Source organism: Procambarus clarkii, chromosome 22 (assembly GCF_040958095.1).
Source record: "Procambarus clarkii isolate CNS0578487 chromosome 22, FALCON_Pclarkii_2.0, whole genome shotgun sequence".
Taxonomy (NCBI): domain Eukaryota; kingdom Metazoa; phylum Arthropoda; class Malacostraca; order Decapoda; family Cambaridae; genus Procambarus; species Procambarus clarkii.
The window spans coordinates 38,169,147-38,189,364 of NC_091171.1; the positions used below are offsets into that span (position 1 = coordinate 38,169,147).

Consider the following 20,218-nt stretch of genomic DNA (forward strand, 5'->3'; position numbering starts at 1 on the left):
GAATTCTTTGTGAAGAATTTAATTTTTTTGTTTTTAAGTTTCTGAACATAAAAGTTCTTATTATATATCACACCATGTGTTCCAAGAAAGTCAGTGATAAAGTTCAATCTCCCCCCCCCCCCTACCTTATGTTCCACCTCCTCTTCTTGTTCATCTCCTCTCCTTCTCTCCTTCTTTACCTTCTTCCTCTCCTCCCTCTCCTTGGTCATCTAAGAACATTTGAATGTTGAGGATGACGATAGAAAAAAAAAGAGATCATTCATAGTGAGACAATGTGATGTCTCGCTACAGACACGTGTTAAAACATAGGGAGAAAAACAAGTGTGTATAGACAGATTCTCGGTAAGACAAGCAAGCAGTGAGCCACAACCAGGTCCTAGTGGTATGCCTCCAAACATTGAGAGAGTACGTACTCCAAAAATGTTATCACAGCTGTTATAATGGAAGGGCCTTCCAAACACTAACACCTCTCCTCCTTTCCCCCCTTCCTCACTGTCTTCCATACACCAAGAAGTCCTCAATAAGGGTAAGATGTACTTGAACATAATGTAGTATAAAATAGTAGTAGTACTATGTATAAAATGTGTTTTAAAGTTAATATTTCTAGGGGTGTGGAACATTAATTCAATTTACCTTATTTCTTGTGGCAAAATTCGTTTCGGTTTTTGAATCGTCTCTGGGAACGGATTAAATTTGAAAATGAAGGTACTGTACCACTGTACAGTACTTTGTTTCAGTCATTTTCATCAGAGTGATCATGTGCCATGTTAGTTTAACATTGAGTCAAAACCCTAAACACTTGTACAAGGAGCTAAAGAATATTTGAGTAGTTGACAGAGAGGAAGTAGTTGACTGAGGTCTCCTTAAGCCAGCTACTGACCTTTCCCAGGATGCAACCCACAATTGCTTAACTCCTGGGTACTATTTATTGCTAGGTGAACACAGCAATGAGATGAAAGGAAACTTGCACAACTCTCCTCTACTGTGGGACTGAAACCTGCGTATTATGCAAGGGGGGTTCCTGTGTGTGGTTCTCTGGTGGGCATATGTAGGGCCCCCCTTCCCCACCTTTCCCTCCTACTTGTTGGGGCGGCTTTTGAACAAAAATACAAACAGCAATAATAAACCTTCCAGATCATAAGACCACTGCAGAATGGGGTCACCAGTGAGGAGCTGCCCTGTGTATTCACTTAGATGTGCATGCAAGGTTGAGTTAAGCTCATAGCCCCACCTTCTGAACATTTTTAGATTAATGGAATGACTTATTTCTCATGCTTTTCGTATTGGCATCCTTGGTGATATTTAGTGCCCTCTGATTATTCCACACATTTGATGGTGCTACATAGCCTTCCCGGTTTGGTGCCGCCTTTTTGATAATTACTTACTTCTCGTGCTTTTATTATGTTTACATTTAAAACTGAACTGAATTTGCTTCAACGACTTCTACATCTAACCTATTCCACTTGTAGGAATAAAAGTGGAACATTATATTGAACAGTTTCTTTACAAAACTTACTTATACTACAGTACTAGCCAAAGCCAGGCTAAACGTTGGTAAACTATTAATTTACTGATTGCAATGCTTAAGAATTATTAGCATATACAGAACTAGTCAACCGATATAGTGTCCCCTTGGAAAGCCAGTGAGCAGTTTAATGAGTATACAGAGTACCTAACAGCTAAGCATACTAGTGCATTGTATAAGTTTAATTTTTTAGTATATTAATATGCTACTGTTAATTACAAACTACACAATGAATACAAAAATATAAATATTTTGTGTGTGTACCCCCCCCCTCCATAGCACGAGTGAAACCAGCTGATCATTGTAAACATTGTTTCATGGCAAGAGACAGAGGATAGACCCAGAAATACTGTAGCTAGATATAGCAAGTAAGACTTGGGAGCAGCAGAGATATCAGTAAGCTATAATATATATATGGGCAATGTCATTGTACAGATTACTGGTTAAACCAACCAGTAATCAAATAAGGGTTGCAAACTGATATACCACGGCACTTGTCTAAAGATCCTGGCCACCTTGTGTGAGGCGTACAACAACGAGGAAACTGAAGGCAAAGGCCTCGTTCGCTTTTACTGCATCACTTGCAATGACAAAATCAGGAAACTTAGGAGTAGCCTCGAGAATAATGATGAAACTGTTAATGAGAGGAAATAATTCATGTGAATAATGATGGCACTATAGATGGAATTGTAGAGGAAGTAATTACAATAATAAAGATGTAATGATGATGAACAGCTTGAAGGTCACAAGGCAATGAGAGAGTTGCAGGAGGAACAAAGCTTTGATGAAGCTATTTATAAATCTTAAACAATCAATAGAAAATACTCTTATAGGCAGATGAAAAAGCTTCATTGTAAGAAACCTTGCAAAAATGGACAAGAATGACCAGGAACTCGTTGAGGCAATGATAGAGAAACTGGTAGGCAAGGAGGAGGAATTGAGTACATCAAATGTGGGGAGGTTAGGTAGGCCTGAAGCAAATATGGTAAGCATAACTATTTCAAATTTTGAACACAGGAGGATACTCGACTGCCCACAAACTAAAAGACTCCGAAGGGGTATATCAAAGTACAGTATACGTGTCTCCCGACCTCTCAATTTGTTACGGCCTGGTTGAGCCAGTAATTGTGTTCTTTCTGCATAATTGGCCTTGGAGCCGCCTCTTCTGATTTTGACCAAAGTCAATGGTAAGTTATCAAGAATTGGTAGTAGCAAGTAATCGTGAAATATAAAGGGGGGTAAACAAGACTAAATAACACCTTCACCGATATAATCTTTCGTTTAACTACACATATGTACACAGTCTCTTTTGCAAAGGACACTTAATATATCTGCAGTGTTCTTCAAATCCCAGTGAGTCCACTATCTTCAAGTATACGTCATCCACATCCAGTGGTTATCACCGACGAGTTCACTTCACTCAACATGGGCCAGTCCCCACACCGTATCTTCACAACGTCCAAATACCCCATATCTGCTCTCCATAAATACACTAGCTATCTTGAGGTTATCTTGAGATGATTTCGGGGCTTTTTAGTGTCCCCGCGGCCAGGTCCTCGACCAGGCCTCCACCCCCAGGAAGCAGCCCATGACAGCTGACTTAACACCCAGGTACCTATTTTACTGCTAGGTAACAGGGGCATAGGGTGAAAGAAACTCTGCCCATTGTTTCTCGCCGGCACCTGGGATCGAACCCAGGACCACAGGATCACAAGTCCAGCGTGATGTCCGCTCGGCCGACCGGCTCTCTAGAAGAAGGCTTCAATACACAATAGAGAGGACATTATGGTGACCTTAGAATTTTTTTTAGTGAGTGTAACTGGACAGACTTGTTGCTAGGCAAGGAAGTAAATGAGATGTATGTCAAGTTTTGTGAAATACTGTATATGATAAAGGCACAAAAAAAATTTATACCAAAACAGAGATGCAGAACTAGGAAACAGGATTGGTTCAACAGAAATTGCGAGAGGGCCAGAGACCAAAAGACACAAAAATGGAATCGATATATGAAGAGGCCAAACCCTCAAACATACCAGCGATACAAAGATGCGAGAAACAACTACACGGCAGTGAGGAGAGGGGCAGAAAGAAATTTTGAAAAAGGGATTGCAGACAAATGTAAAACAGAACCAGGTCAATTCTATAAATTCATAAACAACAAATTACAGGTAAAGGATAATATTCAGGGGTTGAAAATGGGAAATAGATTCACGGCAAATGAAAAAGAAATGTGTGAAACATTAAACGAAAAGTTCCAAAGTGTGTTTGTACAAAATGAAATCTTCAAGGAACCAGACACAATAACAATTCCAGAGAACAACATAGAGACGAAGTACTTTGTTCTTAAGTAAGAACAAAGCAGTTGCTCCAGATGGAGTTTCACCATGGGTTCTAAGAGAATGTGCACCTGAGCTCAGCATTCCACTTAAACTGATTTTTCAGGCATCCCTGTTTACAGGAGTTGTAGCTGATGTATGGAAAAAGGCTAACATAGTTCCAATCTACAAAAGTGGCAGCAGGGAAGAGCCCCTTAATTATAGACCTGTATCATTGACAAATGTCATGGTCAAAATATTGGAAAAAATAATTAAAACTCAATGGGTAGAACACCTGGAGAAAAATGATATAATATCAGACAGTATGGTTTTCGATCTGGAAGATCCTGTATAATGAACTTACTCAGTTTCTATGAGTGAGCCACAGAAATTTTACAGGAAAGAGATGGTTGGGATGACTGCATCTATCTGGACCTAAAAAAGGCTTTCAACATAAGAGTTCCACATAAGAGGTTGTTCTGGAAACTGGAACATATTCCAGTGACAGTGACATATGGGGTGACAGATAAGCTTCTAACATGGATGAAAAATTTCCTGACAGAAAAATGAGGGCCATAATCAGAGGCAATGTATCGGAATGGAGGAATGTCACGAGTGGAGTACCACAGGTGTGTGGTGTGGAGGGGAAAGGGGGGGAAGTAGTTAGTAAACAGTTGATTGACAGTTGAGAGGCGGGCCGAAAGAGCAAAGCTCAACCCCCGCAAACACAACTAGGTGAATACAGGGTTCAGTTCTTGCACTGGTAATGTTCATTGGCTACATAAACGATCTATGTACCAGTTGGAATACAAAATTATATGGACACGTTTGCTGATGATGCTAAGATAATAGGGAAGATAAGAAATCTAGATGATTGTCATGCCCTTCAAGAAGACCTGGACAAAATAAATATATGGAACAACATTTGGCAAATGGAATTTAATGTGAATAAATGCCATGTTATGGAATGTGGAATAGGAGAACATAGACCACACACAACCTATAAATTATGTGAGAAATCTTTAAAGAATTCTGACAAAGAAAGGGATCTAGGGGGGTGGTTCTAGATAGAAAACTGTCACCTGAGGACCACATTAAGAACATTGTGAGAGGAGTCTATGCTACACTTTCTAACTTCAGAATTGCTTTTAAATACATGGATGGAGAAATACTAAAGAAATTGTTCACAACTTTTGTTAGACCAAAGCTGGAATATGCAGCGGTTGTATGGTGCCCATATCTTAAGAAGCACATCAACAAACTGGAAAAGGTCCAATGAAATGCCACTAAGTGGCTCCCAGAACTGAAGCTACAAGGAGAGGTTAGAGGCATTAAATATGCAAAAACTAGAAGATAGAAGAAAAAAAGGCAATATGATCACTACATACAAAATAGTATGTAGGAATCTACATACTATTAACAGGAATCGATAAAATTGATAGGGAAGAATTCCTAAGACCTGGAATTCCTAAAAGGAGGTGGAGGCCAAAACCGTCAGTAATTTCAAAGTGCTATGTGACAAAGAGTGCTGGGGAAACGGGACACCACGAGCATAGCTCTCATCCCGTAACTACACTTGCGTAATTACACTGACAGGGGGTCTCCACTAACATTCTGGCAAACGGCTGGCTACACACTTGTAGAACTTCTCAGCAGACGGCCAGTACTGTCATATTGTAACTCCTCTTGGCCATATCCCGAGTACGTTGGTTCACACATTTACACTACACCAGTATCACAGCCAACATAATGTCTACTACGACGATGGCCACTTGTCCTCACAGGGACAAGTCAGGAGTTTTGGACTGCCAAAGGTGAACTGATTTCCAAAGCGCAATAGACTTTCCACGTCACCTCTGTGGACATAAGTCATTAGCCAAAGTATACAAGAACATAGGATTTCTCCAGGTTCCAGCCTTTCACCGGGGAACTGTAAATATAATCGGATGCACAATCTAGAGGGCGTTCCTCATTCTTATCACTCTTATCATTCCTTCACTCACCAGAGAGCTTCATCGCAACCTCACCACCTAACCGAGATACAAACAGGAGCCTTTCACAGATGGCGCTGAACTTGCCACACCTCTGGCAACAGATGGCATTGTCCTCATCACACCTAATGCCTTGAAGTTGGAGTGCAGGTCTATAGATGGCATCAATATTGCCACTCATCACTCCAGCAATGACGTTGATATCGTCACACAATTGAACAGCAAAGAAATGACAGGGTGCTAAGAGGCAAACTGAAGGAGTTAAGAAATGCAGACCAATACAAAAATGCAAAGCAGGAGGGCAGGTAATGAAGATAGTAGATGCAGGAGAGGACGGACATAAGTGTTCACTTAGCCAGGCAGAACCAACTCTATACATCTCGGTTGACAAACGGGTTCAGAACCAGAGCGACATGTACAGAATTGTAATGTGCTAAATACAAGAGCAATCTCTCGGGATCCCAGGATCAACATAGGGGCTTAAATTGTTTCTGCACAAATGCCAGAAATCTAGTAAATAAATTTGATGCATTGTGTGCATATGCTGAGGCTGAGAATCCCGATGTCATTGGCATCAGTGAAACACGGGGACGAGAGACATCATAGAAGGGTAATTCTATCTCCCAGGAGACCATCCACCTTTCAAAAAGGACAGATCATCAAGAACAGGTGGGGTAATGCTATATGTGAAAAAAAAGACCTGGATGCAACCACCAATGAGGAACTGAATTCCATGGGCTACTTAGAGCCTTTATGGTGTAACGTACTTGCTCAAGATGGTAGCAAAATGACAGTGGGAGTATAATACCGAGCTGACACAGCAACAACAGCAGTTAGTTGCTAATCTGCATAATGTGATCAATGCAGCATCAGAAACCCAAACATTAATAATGGGTGCATTTAACCATGAGACCATAGATTGATTAAATCTAACATCACAAGCAGGAGAACAATTTCTATACCTGGTTCATCCTTTCTCATACAGCATGTGGTAGAGCCCACACCAGGTAACAGCATTCTACTTCTTGTGCTAACATCAGAAGAAGGCATGATTGATCAAATTCAGGTGGGGGAAAAAGCTAACCCCCTCATGTGATAATCATATTTTAAGATAGACTACAAATATAGATACCCACATAAAGGTTCATGTTAATGGATTTCAAGATTATCAAGGAGATTATCAAGGAATGAGAGAGGAACTGCAAAACACCATCTGAAGGGAACTGATTTTTTTTTTTTTTTTTTTTTTGCAGGGATTTTGGTTAAGCCTATGGCTGGCCCACTACAACTGATAGGTGAACATGGCATGGAAGCATCATGGGAAAATTTCAAGGTCATCACTGAACTTGTTAAGAAATGTGCCCAAAAAAGAAAGGGAACTAGATGGATGATACAGGTAGTAATACGAGCATTGATAACTAAGCGGAACCTCTGGAGAACATATAAATCCATGATAAACATAACTGATTATAAGATATATACAAGGGCACTAAACTTAGCCTCCCAGGAATTCAGATCATCCAAAAAAACTATGAAAGAAATATGAATATGAAAAAACATGGGGAACATTAGTGAAATACCATCTATGGCATGTGTCACTCCTGTCCTTGCGCTACCCATAGCTTTGCTATTCAAGAAATCTCTAGTGTCATACTTTTCCTGATATCCTTAAAAAAAGAAAGAGTAATGACAGTTCATGAAGGAGGCGAGACAGCTGATATAAACAATTACAGACCAATATCAATACTATAAAAAATATTTGAAAATATTTACAAACGGTTCAATTCCAATCCTGTAAAACTGAAAACATTAAGCCCCTGCCTGTTTGGCTTCTGTTCCCACAAAGAGTACCAATGATGTCATTATTAGTATGCTTGATAAAATCTATACAGCCCTTGACAAAAATGAGTTCCCAATTGGCCTCTTCATTGACCTGAGAAAGGTGTACTGTAAACCATAACTACCTCTTACTTTAACTTCACCACTATGGAATCCGAGGCCTTGCTCTGAACTATATTCGATCCTATCTTAGTGACAGGCATCAATTGTAGCAATCAATGACATACCATTAACAGTAGGAGTGACACAGGGTAGTATCTTTGGACCTCTCCTATTGCTTATATACATCAATGATTTGCCAAATATTTCTAACATTCTTAAACCTATACTGTTTTCTGACAATACTATCATATTATAATACTGTGGGAGCCGGTCGGCCGAGCGGACAGCATGCTGGACTTGTGATCCTGTGGTCCTGGGTTCGATCCCAGGCACCGGCGAGAAACAATGAGCAGAGTTTCTTTCACCCTATGCCTCTGTTACCTAGCAGTAAAATAGGTACCTGGGTGTTAGTCAGCTGTCACGGGCTGCTTCCTGGGGGTGGAGGCCTGGTCGAGGACCGGGCCGCGGAGACACTAAAAAGCCCCGAAATCATCTCAAGATAACCTCAAGATCTATTCAGACCCCCCCCCCCCCCCACACACAATAAATAATACTGAAATTAATGAATTAAAAAAGTACAGTCATGGATGTAAACCAACAAAGGAAGGAAATGAGGAAAATTATCCACTGCTATGTAATATTATAACATATATCATATGTCTGCCCGAAACGCTTTGCGTAATAGTGGCTTTAGGCATTGTATGTACTAGCTCTATCTATAACTCCATCAACTTTTGTATTTCACCTTGTATGTATGTACTTTACCTGAATAAATATTTGCATTTGTATTTGTATTTTTTAACCAGCTTTAATTGGGACTTCAGTGCTGCACAGGCAGGCGGTGCTGCCAATCACTGGGAAGCAGCCAAGTCTCGTATATACAGATATCTTGATCACCACCACAAAGTTTGTTTGTGGTGGTGATCATGAAACATGGCTGCTCCATGTTTCTTAAATAAAAAAAAAAATAAAAAATAAAAAAAACAGTTGAAACAATTTGGAAAATGGACAAATTCCATAAAGGTTTGTTCAGTGTTTGACGGGTAGGCTGCTCCATTATAACAATCTTTCTTTGTTTCAAATGCGTTCTATATGTTTTGTATTTTTCATTTATGGCTCGATAATGGAGCAGTGTACCCAAGAAACACTGAACGAACCGACCCAATAGGCGTCAATTCGTCTTGTATGGGGAATGCTCGATTGAGTACTGTATAGTCAACTCAATCATGGTGGGGTCGCGCTGCTTCTAGCACATTCCCGACTGCCACTGACGACAGTACTCACCTATTTGTACTCACCTATTTGTGCTTGCGGGGGTTGAGCTTTGGCTCTTTGGTCCTGCCTCTCAATTGTCAATCAACTGGTGTACAGATTCCTGAGCCTACTGGGCTCTATCATATCTACATTTGAAACTGTGTATGGAGTCAGCCTCCACCACATCACTGCCTAATGCATTCCATCCGTTAACTACTCTGACACTGAAAAAGTTCCTTCTAACGTCTCTGTGACTCATGTGGGTACTCAGTTTCCACCTGTGTCCCCTTGTTCGCGTCCCACCAGTGTTGAATAGTTTATCCTTGTTTACCCAGTCGACTCCTCTGAGGATTTTGTAGGTTGTGATCATGTCTCCCCTTACTCTTCTGTCTTCCATTGTCGTAAGGTGCATTTCCCGCAGCCTTTCCTCATAACTCATGCCTCGTAACAGTGTTGTATTGGTGTCGCGCACGACCAGTATCTCTCTGCATCGCTCCTCATATAATTGTGATATCGTTGGCTTTTTTGTGGTTTTGTGACTACAATTCTGAATGCACGATGTCGTCCAAGAAGCAGGATGTGAAAGAAAGTGTTGGCAAGGGGAAGAAAGAGGCAATCACTGTGGAAGTGAAGAAGGAAATTATAGCAAAGCATGAGCGTGGTGTTCGTGTGGCTGATCTCGCCAGGGAGTATGGCAGGGCTCCCCTCAACAATTTCCACCATTTTGAAGGGGAAGGATAAATTTAAGACGCTTGACGTGGCCAAAGGAGTTACCAAGGTTACCAGCAAACGTCCAAAACTCCTACATGATGTGGAACGGCTACTGCTGGTGTGGATAAATGAACGTCAATTGCATGGCGATAGTGTCTCTGAAGAGACACTATTTGCGCTAAGGCTAGGATACTGTATGTAGACCTTGTCAGGAAGATACCAGGTGCGTCGTCTGAAGATGAGGAGGTATTTAAGGCAAGCCGTAGCTGGTGCGAGAACTTTAAGAAAAGGAGCGGTATACACAATGTTGTGCGACATGGGGAGGCTGCCAGCTCTGATAAAGCTGCTGCCGAGGCTTTTGTGCCAGAGTTCCAGGAACTTGTTGATCGGGAGCAGTTCCTGCCCCAACAAGTTTTCAATTGTGATGAGACTGGGCTGTTTTGAAAAAAAACTGACGAAGAGGACCTACATCACGCAAGAAGAACAATCAATGCCTGGCCACAAACTGATGAAGGATCGCCTTACCCTCGTGCTCTGCACCAATCCAAGTGGCGATTGCAAGGTCAAGCCACTGCTCGTCTACCACTCTGAAAATCCACGAGTGTTCGAGGCGTTTAAGGTGCACAATACACGGCTGAATGTGATGTGGAGGTCGAACAAGAAGTCCAGGGTCACGCGAATCTTCTTCAGTGAATGGGTAAATGACGTTTTTGGCCCCACAGTGAGGAATTATCTAGTCAAGAAGCAGTTACCACTCAAGGCCTTGCTTGTGCTCGATAATGTGCCTGCGCATCCTCCACAACTGCAAGATGATCTGTTCCTTGAGAATCAGTTCATCATCAAGTTTCTTCCTCCAAACACCACCACTCCTCCAACCCATGGACCAGCAAGTTAATTTGCTAACTTTGTCAGCATTGCTAACTTTGTCAGCATTGCTAACTTTAAGAAGCTCTACATGAAGGCCTTTTTTCTTCTTTTGTAGTGTTGTCTGCGTTCTCTTTCTACGTTGGATCTCTTTCTGGCTTTCCTCAAAGGCACATGTCTCAGACAGACTTCATATGCTTCAGAAGTCAGTTTTGCTCTTCTTTGTGTAGGATTGTTATTACTTAGAACAGTTTCCTAGTGAATGTTTATAAGGTCCCTGTTTATTTTCTCCCAGTATATCCTATTATTATTAAAACTGAATTTACTGAATAACCCTTCTCGATTGTTGTTTCTCTTGGGCCTACTATTAATGGAAGTAGTTTCTGTTTACACTTCAATGATCTTGTGGTACGAGCATGTAGTGTTTGAGATTGTAATATCTCTGATTAGCTCATTGTTCGTGAATATCAGGTCCAGGGTGTTTTCGTTCCTAGTTGGTTCTGTAATCTGCTGATTGAGCAAAAAGTTGTCACAGAATCTCAGTAGTTCTCTGACCTGTGGTTGGTTATTTCCAGGTTGATTTCCTGCTACAATGTTATTGTTTACTATTCTCCATTTTAAACTGAATAGATTGAAGTCTACAAGAAAGATAATATCTGGTACTGGGTTTGCTAGGTTATCAAGAATAGTTTCTATTTTGTGTATCTGCTCTGTGAATTTCTCAACTGTTGTATCTGGCAGTTTGTATATTAGAATAATAATTAGATTTAGATTTTTCTACCTTGATTCCAAGTACCTCTATCACCTCATTGGTCGAGTTCAGGAGCTCTGTGCATGCCAGTTCCTCTTTAATATACAGACCTACTCCTCCACTTGACCTAATTATTGTGTCACATCTATACAGATTATAATTTGGGATCCATATTTCATTATCCACGTAGTCTTTCAAGTGGGTTTCTGTAAATGCACCAAATATTGAGTTCGATTCTATTAGAAGGCCATTTATGAACTTAACTTTATTTCTTGATTCTGACTTTAGGCTTTGTATGTTTGCAAATATGAATGATTTCCCATATTGCATGTCACTTCTGGTGGGCTTTGGTAGCTCTTTCCTCTCTCCACCCTGGTCCAGGGTGTGCTGTTTTGGTAGTGGTTCGTCCAGTGTTGGTAGTAGTACGGGTGTTGTGTGGTGTAGTACCTGTGTGCATGTTGATGACCTGTATTCCAGTCTTGTGCATCTCTCCCTCCCCTCCGTAATCCTGCAGTCGTTCTATCTGCCTGTTCCTCTCTCTTATATGTTCTACTCTTCTCTAACTTTGTCTTGTGTTTAACTAGGTATGGACTCTAGGCTGGAGTTGCATATTCTGGATTGTTGCATATGTCAGGATTGGTCTGACATACTGTTGTTAGCCCTGTGGCCCTCAACTATTCATAAGACCATATAAACATTTGAATGAGGATAACTGTGGCAAAGCCATAGTGTTTAGTTCCTCATTATTGGTTGCATCCAGATCCTCTTTCATGTACAGCATTACCCCCATCTGCTCTTGTTGTTCTGTCCTTTCTGGAAGGTGGGTGGTATCTCGGGAGATGGAATTCATCTTCAATTATGTCCTCTCGTTCAATTGTTTCACTGAGGCCAAAGATGTAGGAATTTTCAGCTTCGACATACACACACATAATGAGTCAAATTTATTTACTAGGCTTCTGGCGTTTGTGTAGAAAAAAGTTAAACCCCTGACAGAGTTCCTGGGGGGGGGGGGGGGGGCTGAAAGATTGTTCCTGTGTTTAGCACATTCCTCTTCTGTTCATTGTCGCTCTGGTTCTGCTCCTGTTTGACATTCGAGATACAGAGAGTTAGTTTGGCCTGGTTGGGTGAAGGACTATGTCCTCTCCTCGTTCTACTATCGGGATCACCTGCCCTCTCCTGATCTTTAACTTTGCATTTTTGTATTAGTCATGTCCTACTTAATATCAGCCTTTTGTGCTCAAAATTTGCAATGGTTATTCGTACTACATTTGCTTCAAGCCTACCTATCCTCTCAAATTTTAATAAATTTAATTCCTTCACCTTGCCTAACAGTTTCTCAATCATTTCCTCAATGAGATCCTGGTCATTCTTGCTTCTTATCTTGCAAAGTTTCTTATAATGAGGTTTTTCGTCTTTGACTATCCCTCTCCTGAGCACCTGCGTCAATACCCACCCGCCACCCCCCGGGTTCTCCTGGTCGGCTCCGGGAAGCCCGACTGTGTGTGTATTATCAAATTATTTTTTAAGGCCCATGAATTGTTTCCTTAAAACCTTCTGTCCTCCTGCAACTCTTTCATTGCCCTGTGACCTAACAGTTCCCTCATTATTATGTCTTGAGTTGCAAGGTTAATGTCCTCTTTAATTTCATTCAAAGATTCTTCATTATACTATTGAAAAAAACTCTATTTTCTTCAATAGTCTCTTCAACTGTTTCATCATTATTCTCATAAATTTTTCCTCATTAATTACATCATTTTTCCCATCTGTTTCATAATTTTCTCATCAATTTCTTCATTATTTTCGGTGCTACTACTAAGAATCCTGTGTTTGTCATTGCAAGTGTTGCAGTAACAGTGACTGTGACTTTTACCTTCAGTTCCCTTGTTGTTATATGCCTCATACAAGGCTGCCAAGATCTTAGGACAAGTACCATAGGAAAATCAACTTGCAAACCACACATTGGGTATGTTGAGATGATCTCGGTCCGACGCTACACTTACACTGGGAACATGTATTATTGCACCCTGACATCTCTGTTAACTCATTTGTGTCTATTTACTTACTTTATTGCTGTTTATTGCTGTGCTGGTTAACACAAGTCAGTTTTTGTGGCTGCAAGCAATGCTACAGCATGGCTATATCCTCTGTCTATTGTTGTGTGTCAAAGCAAAACATGAGCTATGTTTACGACGACACAGTTGCCCGAAACGCTATGCGTACTAGTGGCTTTAGGTATTGTATGTACTACCTCTATCTATAAATCCAACATTATGTTTGTAACTAATCTTCTATGTATGTACTTTTACCTGAATAAACATTTGATTTGATTTGATTTGACAATATCAGCTGAGGGGTAATATCACTTGAGGGGTAAAGGAATATTCTTTCTCAACTGTACCACAACCACCACTCCTACCTTACAACAACCATCAACCAAAATCACCACACCAACCACAGACGGTAGGATGCACATACCCAGACAAAAGGAATCGTTTGATGCTGTTGATTCTGGGACGACGACACAGAAGCTTCGTTATGGTAGATCCCGTTTGCATGAGGGTTTTCTCCTGATGACTGCACAAGTGGTAATATCAGGAGACTTATCATAGTGGCGCCTCAGTGTTTATGATTTAGCAAGACTTGAATATTGTTGCCAGCTGATGTAAGGGCGACGAGGGGGAGGAAAAACGTGTTTCAACGACTCTATGTACTCTGGGTCGACGGCTGGAGTGATCATTGTGACGAGCCGAGCTGACTGTGTGGGTCGCTTGCTCTCCTACACACCTTGTTTACACCAGAATGACAGAAAACGGTTATGGCAGTATAATTATGTACAAAGTACAGGTAAAGTACAAATATTTATTCAGGTAAAGTACATACATACAAGGTGAGATACAAAATGTTGATGGATTTATAGATAGAGTTAGTACATACAATACCTAAAGCCACTATTACGCAAAGCGTTTCGGGCAGGAAAAACACTAAAGACTAAAACTTAATTAATACTAATTGAGATTAAATTATAAATTGTGTTGAGAAAATAAAAAAAATATAAAACAGGGGAACAAGGCAGAAAAATAGCAAAAATACAATTTGGTCAATACAATAGTAGACATGGTTTGACATTTTGGGGGTGAGGTAGGTTACATGGAGTTAAATAGGTAGTACTTAGTTTTTATCTTAAACTGGTTGGGAGAGGTACAGTCTTTAACATGATTGGGAAGGTCATTCCACATTCTGGGTCTCTTGATTTGTAAAGCATTTCTAGTTTGATTAAGTCGTACTCTTGGAATATCAAATAGGTATTTGTTTCTGGTGTGGTGCTCATGGGATCTGTTACAACCTTCTAGGAAGCTTTTAAGGTCAGGATTGACATTACAGCTCAGCGTTTTATATATATATATAAAATACACATGAGAGGATGTGCAGTGACTTAATATCTAAAATATTCAGAGATTTGAGAAAGGGTACCGAGTGATGTCTGCCTCTAAGTCTCCTCACCCCAGGACTCTCTGCCCAAGCACTTGGGCTGGACGGCAGAGCTACGGTCTTGCTTCATGCTGGGCGGCGTTCAATCCCCGACCGTCCAAAGTGGTTGGGCACCATTCTTTCCCCCCGTTTCATCCTAAATCCTTATACTGACCCCTTCCAAGTATTATTTAATCGTAAGGGCTTGTCGCTTTTCCCTGATAGTTCCCTTCCCTCTCTCTCTCTCTCTCTCTCTCTCTCTCTCTCTCTCTCTCTCTCTCTCTCTCTCTCTCTCTCTCTCTCTCTCTCTCTCTCTCTCTCTCTCTCTCTCTCTCTCTCTCTCTTATCAAGCTGTCTTCCTATCTATTTCTCTAGCTATCTCTCCATCTATCAATCTCTCTCGAAACTCTCTATCTAACCCTCCCCTTCATCTTTCCTCCCATTTCCCCCTTTCCATCCACCCTACCCACCTCACCTCCACCCTACCCTCCCTTCAACCTCGAACATATAGGTGTTCCCAGTTATATATAAAGTGAACGATGGAAATGCGCTGGAAGTTACAGCACCGCTCCTGTGCCAGGTAAGACCACTATGGGCTCACCATAGCCCGTGCTACTTGGAACGTTTTGTTCCCAGAAGCTGAATCTTAAACAACAACAACAAATGCGCGGTAAACAGTTGAAGTAACTTGATCACTGCGCATGACCAACTGTGTCCTGTTTCCTTGTCAAACTTCATGAAAATCGTTTATTTTTATTTATTTATTTATTTATTTATTTATTTATTTATTTATTTATTTATTTATTTATTTATTTATTTATTTATTTATTTATTTATTTATACAAGAAGGAACATTGGGTTTGTGAGATTACATAACATTGATGTACTTGTAAAGCCACCAACACACACAGTCGTTCGGGTGTACTCACCTAGTAGTGTTTGCGGTGGTTGACAACTGTTATCAGTCCCGCCTCTCAACTGTCAATCAACTGGTGTACAGGTTCCTGAGCCTACTGGGCTCTATCATATCTACACTTGAAACTGTGTATGGAGTCAGCCTCCACTACATCACTGCCTAATGCATTCCACTTGTTAACTACTCTGACACTGAAAAAGTTCTTTATTTATTTATTTATTTATTTATTTATTTATTTATTTATTTATTTATATATATACAAGAAGGTACATTGGGTTTGTGAGAATACATTGGATAGTACAGTAATTACATTCTTGTAAAGCCACTAGTACGCGCAGCGTTTCGGGCAGGTCCTTAATCTAGCAGATAATTTTAAGTAGGTAATTTCAATCAGAATTGATAAATGAAAGATACATTACAAGAGAAAAATGAGATGAGAGAGATAAGTAAGTATATTAAAGCACATTGTTATATTAAAGCTCTGACTGATTACATTGACAGCTTGATTAGTAATTTAAACAAGATTAATAGACACCATACAGCAGATTGACAGCACATATAAGACAGCAATGATCACAATGGTAAAGATGTTCAGAATGGGTACATAAAGATTGGGAGATTGGGTAGCAAAAGATACAGATAAACAAGATTTATAAACACCATACAATAGAATGGCAACACATATAAGAAAACAGCAATGATCTCAATGGTAGAGATGTTCAGATTGGGAACAAAAAGGTTGGGAGATTGGGTAGCAATAGATACAGTGCAATTTTAAGGCAAAAAGAGAAAAACTATGAAGATGAGATTAGGTACTTTTTAGTATTGATTTTGAATGATGTAAAAGTTGGACAGCTTTTCAATTCAGTAGGGAGTGAGTTCCATAAACTGGGTCCCTTTATTTGCATAGAGTGTTTACACAAATTAAGTTTAACTCTGGGGATATCGAAGAGATATTTATTTCTGGTGTGGTGATAATGGGTCCTATTACATCTGTCCAGGAAGAGTTTCAGACAAGGATTTGCATTTAAGAATAGGGTTTTGTAAATGTAGTTGACACAAGAGAATTTGTGGAGTGAGATTATGTTTAGCATGTTTAGGGAGTTAAACAAGGGGGCTGTGTGTTGTATGAAAGCAGAATTTGATATTATTCTGATAGCAGATTTTTGCTGGGTGATGATGGACTTGAGGTGGTTTGCAGTGGTTGAACCCCATGCACAGATACCATAGTTGAGATAGGGATAGATTAGTGCATAATATAGAGAGATGAGAGCAGAGTTAGGAACATAATATCTGATTTTGGAGAGTATACCAACTGTTTTAGAGACTTTCTTAGTTATGTGTTGTATGTGGGTACTGAAGTTGAGTCTCTTGTCTAGGAATATGCCAAGAAACTTTCCATCATTTTTATTGCTAATGTTTACATTGTCAATCTGAAGCTGAATTGCATTTGTAGATTTGCTTCCAAATAGGATGTAGTAGGTCTTTTCTATGTTAAGTGTTAGTTTGTTGGTTGACATCCATAAGTGGACTTTTTTTAGTTCATTATTAACAACATCATTTAGTGTATGTGGGTTGGGGTTGGAGTAAATGAGGGTAGTATCATCAGCAAACAAAATAGGTTTCAGAATGTTAGAGACATTAGGCAGATCATTAATGTATATAAGAAATAGTAGGGGTCCCAAGACGCTGCCCTGAGGCACTCCAACGGTTATTGGTAGAATGGGAGAGATTATATTATTGATGGCTACACATTGGTGTCTATCACTAAGATAGGATTGGATATAGTCCAGTGCATGGCCTCGGATTCCATAATGATGGAGTTTACATAAGAGGTAATCGTGATTAACAGTATCAAAGGCCTTTCTCAGGTCAATGAAGAGTCCAATTGGAAACTCATTTTTGTCAAGGGCAGAGTAAATTATATCAAGGAGACTAATAATTGCATCGTTGGTACTCTTTTGAGAGCGGAAGCCAAACTGACAGGGGCTAAGAATGTCGAATTTTACGAGATAGGAGTAGAGCTGTTTGTAGATAATTTTTTCAAATATTTTTGATAGTATGGGTAGGTTCGATATTGGTCTGTAGTTGTTTATGTCTGACGGATTACCTCCTTTATGAACTGGCGTTACTCTTGCGTTTCTAAGGATATCAGGGAAGGTATGACACTCAAGGGATTTGTTGAACAGCAGAGCTATAGGTGGTGCAAGGGCATGGGAGGCGCTCTTGTATACAATTTATGGGATTTCACTGATGTTCCCAGCTTTGGTTTTTAGTGAGTGTATGATGGACACAACATCTGACGGGCTGACTGGTGAGAGGAGAAGAGAGTTTGGATAGCTGCCTGAGAGATATGTGTTGATATGTGTCTGAGTCTGTGGGATTTTACTTGCAAGGTTAGCACCAATCGATGAAAAGAAGCTATTCAATTCATTCGCCATTTCTAAGTCAGATGACAGTGTAAGGCCATCCTTAGAGAGTGTTATCTGGTTGTGGGTATCTTTCTAACGTCCCTGTGGCTCATGTGGGTACTTAGTCTCCACCTGTGTCCCCTTGTTCGCGTACCACCCGTGTTAAACAGTTTACCTTTATCTACACTGTCAGTTCCTCTGAGAGTTTTGTAGGTTGTGATCATGTCTCCCCCGAGCTCTTCTGTCTTTCAATGTTGTGAGGTGCAATTCACGCAGCCTTTCCTCGTAACTCATGTCTCTTAGTTCTGGGACTAGCCTAGTGGCATACCTCTGAACTTTTTCCAGCTTTGTCTTGTGCTTGACAAAGTGTGGGGATACATGCGATATTTCTTAAAGCATTCCATTTATGTCCGACCTCTAACCTTTTCCACCACCACCCACAGGATAAATATAGGGTGCATAATATATGAACTAAACTGAACATCTCTGAAAATAAGGGCAAAACAACTTGAGAAACTCACTGGCTTCCAATTGTAGAGTGCATATGCAATATTTTAGAAATCTGTAATATTGTTTCCAGTGAAATATAATCTATGTAAATAAAAAGCGAAATGTTTGTTTGTTCAAAACCGCTAATCTCCGAACGTTCTTCACCGATTGTTTTGAAATTTTCACACAACGTTCCATTCGCATCCGAGCGGGTTTGTATATACATACTATATTGATGTCACGTCTGTGACGGAAAAAAAACATGTTTTTTTGAAAAACTGTGTTTTTCATGCGAGAGAACTCTTCGAAACCTCTTTACCGATTGCTTTGAAATTTTGACACCACGTTGCATTCGAATAGGCACGTGTTTTTATATACCTACTATATACATGCCTTACCTGTGACAGGAAAATACATGCTCGTTTTTAAAAAACAGCGCCAACTGTTGGACGTAAGAGCAACATATCATATAATCTCCCAAAGTTCTTCACCAATTGCTTTGAAATTCTGACACAACGTTCCATTCGAATATGCACGTGTTTTTATATACGTACTACATAGATGCTACACCTGTGACAGATAAAAACATGTTTTTTTTTTTTTTTAAACAGCGCCATCTGTTGCACGTAATAGCAACACACACACGCAATATTAAATATGTTACGAATTCCATTTCAATGTTTCGATTGCATTGATGAATTTAATTTTCATAGATTTCGATTTATTTTAATTTTTATTTAATTATTTTGTGTGACATTGTGTTGGAATTGAGTTAGTTTAGTTCATTTATTATGCACCCCATACCCATCTTGTGGGCGGAAGTGGAAAGGGTTACAGAGGCACATAGTGGGCTCAGGGACTGAACTCCACAATTCATTTAGCTAAGCAAGTTACAATCTTGATGAGCTAGTTACAAAATTCCATATAAGTCGTCACATCAACAATGGGTTTTACAGGCTATTGATGCCCGTGCCACCTCTTGGGTGGCTTAATCTTCATCAATCAATCAACAATGGGTTCGAGATCGACCACAAGTACAGTTTCTAAATTAAGCAACTGACATATGTGGAGAGCTAGTGTCACAATTTATATGTTTGTCCTGCACACCGCCCCCCCCCCCCCCATCCAATGGGCAGCGGTGGATAGGTTACAATCACTCAGTTACTACCTACAGTTAGCAAACTGGGGATATTTGGCTAAAATTTCTGGTAGCAGATCATTTTGAATGAAATATTTACATATCGCTGGAACATTGGTTATAGAATTGTCTCTAAATTCACGTATCTTTTCGCACTCCATCACATAGTGACGGAGGGTGTGCGAATAATTTTGTTGACAGTTTACATTTGGTCAGGTCTACATCAGCAGATAATGAGAATTCCCAGAGATACTTGTAACCGAGTCTAAGCCGAGCAGTAGTAACATCTAGAAGTCTGCTGATTTTATTGGAAGAACCATTGATGTGTGGCTCCTCTTGCATGATAATATGATGATAGATGGAATTACTGGTGTCAATTTCACTTTGCCTCAGATCTACAAGATTTTGTTGAAGTTCTCGGTGTACTGCTGCTCTCAGATTGCT

General features: G+C 40.1%; 1 long non-coding RNA gene across 1 annotated transcript in view; it reads right to left on the reverse strand.

Moving 5' to 3' along the window:
- The window catches only part of LOC138367366 (uncharacterized), a 44,682-nt gene extending 30,559 nt beyond the window's left edge, over positions 1 to 14,123 (reverse strand). The window contains exon 1 of the long non-coding RNA XR_011229334.1: positions 13,828 to 14,123. This is a non-coding gene — a long non-coding RNA (uncharacterized lncRNA). The remainder of the gene's footprint in view (positions 1 to 13,827) is intronic.
- Between the last annotated feature and the right edge of the window lie 6,095 nt (positions 14,124 to 20,218).